Source organism: Athene cunicularia (genome assembly GCF_003259725.1).
Source record: "Athene cunicularia isolate RWA chromosome Z unlocalized genomic scaffold, athCun1 chrZ_part3, whole genome shotgun sequence".
In the NCBI taxonomy this organism is placed as follows: Eukaryota; Metazoa; Chordata; class Aves; order Strigiformes; family Strigidae; genus Athene; species Athene cunicularia.
In genome coordinates this window covers 5598656-5607495 of record NW_020799144.1, presented here as the reverse complement: position 1 = coordinate 5607495, position 8840 = coordinate 5598656, and the positions used below count along the sequence as shown (strand labels likewise).

Below are 8840 nucleotides of genomic sequence, written 5' to 3'. Positions count from 1 at the left end.
GCACCAAAGTACATGTTAAAGATTTAGTTACTGGCCAGTGGAGTGGACCACGTAAGTTATTAACCTGGGGAAGAGGTTATGCTTGTGTTCCCACAGGTCACAGCTCCCGATGGTTACCAGCAAGGTGTGTGCAACCACACCTGAGGCGTGAGAGGCAGCCAGCACTCAGGATCCAGCTGTGGGTGCTGTGAGTGCCCCTGTGCCGACAGTTTGTGATCTCTTCGACTGATCGTTTAAGCAGAATGTCTGGGTAATGTTTGCTACTGCAACAGAACAAACTACACTACAGTTGCCAATTCTTTTAAGAGAAAATGCTAACAGTAATTGCAACTCCTTAATGAGATATATAGGCTTACCAGTCACTAGTGAAAGATGGAGTTTAGATGGAATGTAGTTATTAATAAGGATGAAATGCTGTAAGAATGTGTGTTTTCAACTAACTTTGCTTACCAATATCAAGAATTAAGAACTCAAGTGTTTAACCTTATTAGAAACTCCTTTGGTTTTCCCCCTTGAGCGGTGGCCAGGCTCTGGGTGGAACCCAACAGGAGGATGAAATCAGATGTTTCTGCACAAAGAAAATTGCCAGTTATTTTGGCCTGTTGATTTAGAGACTGGATCTGCTTGCAGCGATGCTGGATGCCTCACCTATGGATGGACGCATCGCGTAGGATTTCCAACTTTTAAGGAAAGGTACTCTAAATCCTCGCTGCAACCAGGTTTCCCCAGGAACTGCAGATCATTCTGAATCGATCCATAAGAGCATACAACAGTTAAAAGATGGTGTTAAGCATTTAACAGAAGATGATGGTCTCGATTGGCTAACAAAGTTGTTTAAAGGATGGGGGTTATCGGGCTGGCTGATCTCTTTGATCAGAACCACTGGAATGATCCTGTTAGTCATCATAAGTGTGCTTTAATGTTGCCATGTCTTTTCAGTCTCCTGCAAAGGGCCCTGCAGAAGGCTGCTCATGCAATATTTGTAGCACAAATACAAAAAGGGGGAATTGTTGGGGTAGGCAGCGGGTCTTCTGAAAGCCTGGCAGAGCAGATGGAATTTGACCTCAGCCAGATCATCCTGTACCTGTGAGAAGTCTGCATGCAGGAGGGCATACCACAGATAAGGAGCAAGGACAGCGAACATCTGCTGCAAGAAACATGAAACTGAGCACAGACAAGGAACGGTGTGAATCATGTTCAGAAGTAAAACTTTAAGAAAGCTATCCAATCATGTACCCTTGCTATGGGTGTAGCCGTTGCTATGGGTTTAGCCAATTATGTTAGAGCTTGCAGTAGTAAAAGATACATAAAGTATATAGAAAACAATAAAGCACACACTTCTTTTGCTTCTAACTTGATTATTGATTGTCGCTTGACCGTCTCTACCGTGACAGGACAGAGAGGGGAAAAACATGCCTACACTTCTCATTGAAGAATAAGTGGGGGAACAATCTCTCAAAGTTGATTGTAAAGATTGATTATAATGTTGAATGGTTTTGATGAACTGTATTTTTAGCAGACAAAGGTTAGGACAGAATCTGAATGACTTGCTCTGATGGACCAAAAATTATCTCTTACAGACAATACTTTTTTTTTTTTTTTTTTTTTTTTTTTTTCTTTTATATATAGACTTTGGTCTTCAGGGTCAAAATGGAGAAGTGTGGAAACACATTTAATTTGCTCCAGATTTTTCTTCAAAAATACTATAGTAGTTCCAGAATCTTACCTTTCTGTTCTCAGTATACAGTCAGAAAGAATTCATGTTTTAATATTGAAAAGTGCTAAAACTCACTCACAGACATTTGTAGAGTACATCTCTTTTCTTACAGGCAATTATGATCTGTGGAGTATGACCCAGCATTGTTACAGGAGATTCAGACTACAGCATTACCCCTGAAGACACACTTAACCTTTGAACTACCTTTTTTATGTTTTGTGTAACTTTGATTTAGATGATGTGCATCTCTCAGGACAAATTCAGGTGGTAATGTTGGAAACACCAGCTTATTTGTCATGAGACGTGGAGCAAAATGTTGTCATTTTTCCATTAAAAAAAAAAAAATATTTGCTAAGAAATTGTTTGTACTGTCTGAAAAGGGGGACATTGCATTGCCCTGATAGGTGGAGATTTTTTTTTTTTTTTAATATTTGTCTTCCATGTGAAAATCTTTTAAATCATTATAATTTGGCCAAATTCTATGCTTTAGAAAAAAAATGAAAAACCTCACAGTTTTCCACATGATTCCTAAAGACTTTAATTTTAGTGTGATGCTTAACTTTGTGAAAGATGGTCTGTTCTGTACATGTTCCAGCTTGGGGCTTTTAAGTTTGAGTAAAATTTGGTTATGTTTTCTTCTTGCAAAAAAGACAGGAGTAGTACAATATACTGAAACAGAGACCAGTGAAATTTTCTTCCCTCTGCTTTCCAGACTCCTGCTGTTATAGCTTCCATTGAGGATATCAGGATGCAGAAAGGCAAATAACTAATGAGCCCTTGGAAACAACTTACCAAGATACTGAGGTGAAGAGCTCAGTGACAAGAAAAGACGGGAATAACCGTGAAAGTGAGAACCAGGAGTGAAAATTAGAAACAGGACTGGGATGAGAGACGCAGGGAGATGAGCTGGAGATGCAAACTGCCACAACAGACCAGAGGTGATGGAGGAAGAAAAGTACGTAATTGCTACCTTGCATCCCCAGGGATCCAAGAATAGAATCTGTGATTGAGCACCCTGTCAAATAGCTGTTATTCCCATTATGTAGATAAGACTAAATTACTTCCAAATTTGAAAGAAAACAAAAATCATTGGTATTGATAGGGAGAGAAATTGTATGTTCTGACTCCTACATTTATGCATTTGCATATATTTTCCAGTACCTGCCCTTCCTAGGTGTTAAAGTTTCATCTGTCATTTCTAAGACCAAACCCAAGTTGTGGTTAAAGGTCCTGAGTTTTATTGAGTGGCTGTGGAAAAAAGCCAGGTATTGTGGATATTAGATTTAAATTTTCATTATCACAGAAAGGCAAGGCATATAAATGCCATTTCAGCCTACAAAGTATATAAGAAGTAAATATTTTAAATTCAGCGTATGACATTCATTGATGTTCAGATGAGACCTTCAGAGCTTAATAAATGTCACTCTAACTGAATTGCATATTGCTGTTTCTTTTTCCCCCGAATTCCGTGCGCTTGATTATAGGAGTGCACTGTTTGGTTTGAATGAGCTGGATTGAAAAGAACAGCTTAGATATTGATGAGGAAGAAAATTCCAACTACAATTGGTTGAATGAAAAAAAGCATATGGATTGTACTAGATGATCTCAAAATGTCCCTTCTAAGCTCAACTACTCTGTGATTCTGTAACACCAAAACCTTTTAGAAAACACCTTTCTAACATGTATGTATGCACAGGATACCTGTCTGCTGTTTAGTCATTTGATTATCATATTCAAGACAAGTACTTTTCTAGTTTTTGAATTAGTAATATAGCTTTTTAACATTTGTGGGAGAGGAGGTTGAAACGGAATAAATAGGACAGACTACTCAGTCGACATAGATATATATCTGTCCTCTGCCATGAATAAAGATGTATATTGTGTTTGACATTGTCCTTATTTAATTTGTCAGCACGACTGACTTTTCCCCTCCCATATTTCATAGTTTCTTCCCTGCAGATTTTGAATGATGTTGAAAATACCTGCATCCTATGGGGGCATTATGGTAAACACTGGCTTTGTATAATTATTTAATGGCATATTCTCTCCTTGTTTCTCACGTTGAAATAGGTTAATTTCAGCATTGATTTAGTGACAGTGGTCACACCCATTGTTAGTGATTGTCAGAAGTCATGTTTGTTTCTATCTGGCCCAGTTTACCCCTTTTGTTACATTACTAAGTAATTCCAGAAATCCTAGAAGATATACACACACAAAGAGTTTGAGAATTCTATGGTTTTATCATTACCAAATTCCTGTATGCTTCAGAACTTGAAATCTTTGTACTCTTTTCATACTTTTTCAGGAAGGCTTGGGTGTTTACACTAAAGTATGAAGCCTCTAAGGGACTTCTTAATTAGGAGCTCAATGACCATATCATGCTTAACTGAGAAGATCATTTGATTTTGATAACATAATATTGAGGGAGAAATTGGACATTTTTATCACTCAATAGGAACTTTTACCTCAAGAAAGTAATGTGAAAAAAATTTAAATAAATGTTTGATATGAACAATGACAGCTTTTGCTTTGCAATGTGCTGTTATACACTCTTTTGTCAGTGTGATCTTTCTATTTTTCTTAAATTATCCATTGGCTTTAATACCTACAGCATAACTGGAATATTGTTTATTTTTCCATCTTTTTTGGTACATGGGACATTACTAATAATTAATATTATTGTATATTATTTTTAGTATATGTGGCATTTAGCATTACATATTAGAATCCCAAATACTAAGCAAAAGGTAAAGTCTGTAAAGGAAACGAAAATTCAGATTTTACGGGGTGTGAGACAGAGCAAATTCTTACCACATACTTCTCAGAAAAATTTCTTTCAAGGGTCTGTCCCCAGATTGAGGATTTGCTCTTTGCTGTAATTTACATTCTTAGGCCTATAAATGTTTTATGATCTCCCTCTCTAAGCACTCACAGGCATTCATAGCCGGAAGGAGGTAATGCAAAATTGATCTGTGTATTAAAACTGCTGAGCCAAGCAGACGTCTCAGAATTACGGTGATTGTGCATTGGTGATTCAGCTAGCCCTCATGGAAATATTATTTGCAAAAAATCTATCTGCTAAATGTGAGTTTCCAATACACTCTTCTAGCTTTTGTATTTTTCAGTACCATGCATCTGAGACATCAGGAGTGGGATATTATGGGGAAATTTTTTGCCTTTCTTTAATGATGTTTTCCGGTGTGATGTTAGGCTCAAAGCAACACCATTACCAAGTAATGAGTTAGATGTAACATCATTTTTAAATAAAATTTTTGTAAATTCTTCCACTTCCAAGCATCACAGTAGCATTCATGAGATAGAGAAGTATAGTAGCTAAAAATGACTATAGCAAGAGTTGAGCCTGATTATGTTGGTTTTGAACTTGGCCTCATTTCTTTACATAGAAAAGGAACCAAAGTAATTTTAGGTGTTTGGAGCATATCTGCCATTATTATACAGCAGAAAACAGTCATTCTTAAATTTTTCAAAAACTTTCAAGTTTGAGGTAACTTTTTATTACTTTCCAGTAAAAACATAGCAGAACTTTTAGGTACATCTTGTTTAAGATTTAAAAAAACCTCCTGAAGCTAACACTAGTAAACCCATCATTGTTCACTTATCTGATTTTTCTATCTTCACAATGCCCAACACTAAGAAGCTTACACAACAAATTGGATTTGAATCCCTACAAGATTTTTTAAAAGTTTTCAATTACTAATGCTACATATAATATTTATATGTGTAAAATGCATATTTATATGCATAGTTACATATATACACACCTGTAATGCTACATATAATATTTTTATGTAGCCTTTAGGAGAAACATTAACCAAAAAAACCCCTATAATGCAAAATTAGAATTTGTTACAGTCATAAATTTTTCTATGTCAGTATAATAGTAGGTTTTGTGTACTGAGAACTTTAAAAAATAGTAAGGTCTAAAGACTGTAAATGTAGTTTGTTTTGTTCCTTCCGTGTTTCTTTTTTTCTTTTTTTTTTTTTTTTTAAATTAGCTATATTCAAATAAAATCTATTTCCTAAAAAATAAAGGAAGAGCTTTTTGCAGTATTTTTGTTATCTTGTGAATCTTCTCTCAGTCACATAAATCTTTATGTAGAAGAACTAGACTGCTAGGTAGAAAGCAGGCAAAGCTACAGACTGCAAGAATATTCTTAGATATTGAAGGTTTATGGTCCTGTTAATCATAAAGGTTTCACTGCAGTGTCAAATCAAAGTCTGATGAAAAGGTTAACTTCACTGTGGCTAAAATTCTAATCTTACAGTCCCTGAAAGGCAATAATATGAATTACATTCCAAACTTCATTATCACAGAAAATAGTCTTTGTGACAAGTATTTTTAAAAACTTAACTTGTTTATATATTTTTATGGAAACAAAATGAGTCTACTTTTGAAAGGTGTGTTGAGGACTTCAAGCAGATTTGATATTCCTAGATTTCATTGTGTTTCCAGGCAAGCCTTGAATTGAGTAAGGTCTGGATTCAGAGGCCATAGCCCTCAGCTGCTCAGAATTACCAGTCTTGTTTTTATGATCTGATTGCTCACCACTTTGTGCTTTAACCTGATGGTATAAAGCAGTCCTTGGACAAAAATAAAATGGTTTGGATAACACAAGTTAAACCAGAGTCATTTGACAAAACCAGGTCAGAAGATGAACAAGAAAACTGTTAAGCAGTGGTAAACATGAATGTAGGGACATCAGGACAGGGTAGAGAGAAAAAAAAAAAAAAAAAAAAAAAAAAAAATAATGTCTTAACATGAGTCAGCAACAAATTGGTCAGTTTTTTGTGTTTACTTCAGTGTTCTTTCATGCTCCCCACTGTAAGACTGACTGTTAGTAAACAGTGGATTCAGGAGAGCATTTTTTTTCTTACAATTTTTTATACCTCTGTATTTAAAATGAAGTGGTAAGTTTCTTTATGTAATACACAGATGATAGTCTGGGAAGATGAGAGGTATACATAGAAAGACAAAAGTTCAAAAGAAAAAGGTCTTTGATGGCCTTGGGTGAAAAAGAAAACAAGGAAGTGCATGTTCCTAAATCTCGTATGAGACATGTGAACTTTTAAAATCTTACTTAAGTTCCACCATATTTCTTAAAAAAATCACACAGAGATACAATATTTTCTAAACTAATTCCTTTAGATTGTCACCAGTATGTCTTCCATACTCAAAATTTCACAGGAAAACCACTTTTCATATCTCTTATTAATATGTTTGCAGAAAGGACCTAAGACTCAAACAAGGTCCTGAAAAACTAACCTAACTGCAAGGTCCAGCTGTTTTTCATGCTTTTTTTTTTTTTTTTTAACAAATAAACTAAGTTTTTCTTCATGGGAGAGCCTAGGAATACAAGTAGACTGTGTTATACAAAAATGTTTCATTCACACATATAATGACTGATGAAAATGTTTAATCAGTTTTGAGCAATGGATTTTCAGATTTCAATATAAAGTACATATTTCTAAATAGAGAGTTTTCTTACATTTTTGTAATATTTTGCCCACTTTCCTATGATTTTCTCATTATCTCTGGGAAGTGTAGAAATTCTCAGACTTTGAGAAATCTCAGATTTAAGTGCAGATTTCAAACCTTTACAGATGTAAGTGTATTTTTTTGTTATTATCATGGAAATTATTTTTTTCCCTGTCTTTAAGGCTTGTCTCCTTCCTGAAAAAACAATGTATATTGAACCATTTCCTTTGTAGAAACTTTGACCTGAAGCTTGTATGTATGGTTTGTTCTTCATTCATCTCTTAATCCTTGACAGTGTCAGGTTTATGGTTCATCAGAATTTGAGAGGGCAGTTCTGGAAAGAACACATTGCTTTATCATTCAGTAGTCTGAGAAGAACAATTATTTTCTTACTGGAGCACCTTCTTCTTTCAGGGAAAAGGGTCATTGGTACAGTGTGAGCTGTAAAACATCAAGGTTAGGGCACATGAATAAGTTTCACATACATCTTTGCATATTGGTGATCCTGTGTAGGCTTCAAGAAGTCCATGAAGAATAGGAAGAAGTTTTTAAGAGCACCTGGTGGTAGAAAATATTAATCCACCTCTGAACAACTTCCAATGAAAATTTAGGAATGCTGTAACTTTTGGGTCAAGATTCAGTATGAAATTGCAAAATATTAATTTTCAAAGTGATAACTATATAGAGTTTTCAATGAAAGAAATCTCTTAAATTTTTCCTTTTCTGTGACAACAAATCTTTTTCACCAGTGATGGATTTGAAGCAAGAAGTTAAGTATCTCAGGTTAGTTTATCATGTAATGTCAAAGTATTTTTTCCTGCATCATTCTGTTTACACAGCTTGTAGGAGGTAGCAGTGCTATTTTTCCTTTTGTATATTATATAATTAACGTATTTCAGCAGATAAGAAATCACTTGACATGTAATTATTGTTTTGCAGAAAACAAATTGCTGGTACTATATTGATTTTTGTGTACTGTGATAGTTTTTTGACATAAAAGAGAATGCAGATATATTTTATTCATAGAATTTTTTAAATTTAATCCAAGAAAATCTCAGCCTTGTGAATAGATGTGGACTGAGGGCTGAATATAACCTTGTTAATGGTTTTACTTCCATGAGCAAAACCTGCTGATGTTACCTTGCTTATAAACATTAGAATTTGCAAGCTCAAGCCATGTATCCTTATGTATCCTGAATGTTGTTCAGGAACAGAATTTCTAACTTTTTTTTTTTTTTTTTTTTTTTTAAAGAAAGATATTTCTTAGCTTTTTATACTGTGTTGGGTGGAAGAGGAAGGAATAGGATGAATGATTTAAAGTATTTATAAGAACCAACAGTTCTTGTTTCAGTCTCAAAAAATGCCAAGCACAAAGGAACCTGGGGATTTATCATTTAGTTATAGGTCACAAAAAAGAGGTGGCAGGATATAAGTATTTCTCCTAGCAAACAGCATGCTTACAGAAGGAATAATTCTGATTCCTCTCCTCTCTTCTCCTCTCCTATTCTCTCCCAGTAACCATTAGCCTTTGCCTAAGGGAGATAAGAATTACTGAGATCATATAATTCTTCTCTTCCTATTAGCATTGTGTAGAAATCAATTTCTCAAAATAAAAAAAAAAAAAAA

At 34.8% G+C, this 8840-nt stretch overlaps 1 long non-coding RNA gene across 1 annotated transcript in view; it reads right to left on the bottom strand.

Annotated features, from left to right (window-relative positions):
* Positions 1-243: 243 nt before the first annotated feature.
* LOC113490301 overlaps positions 244-8840 on the bottom strand; it is a 17974-nt gene continuing 9377 nt past the window's right edge. The window contains exon 3 of the long non-coding RNA XR_003400200.1: positions 244-1028. This is a non-coding gene — a long non-coding RNA (uncharacterized LOC113490301). The remainder of the gene's footprint in view (positions 1029-8840) is intronic.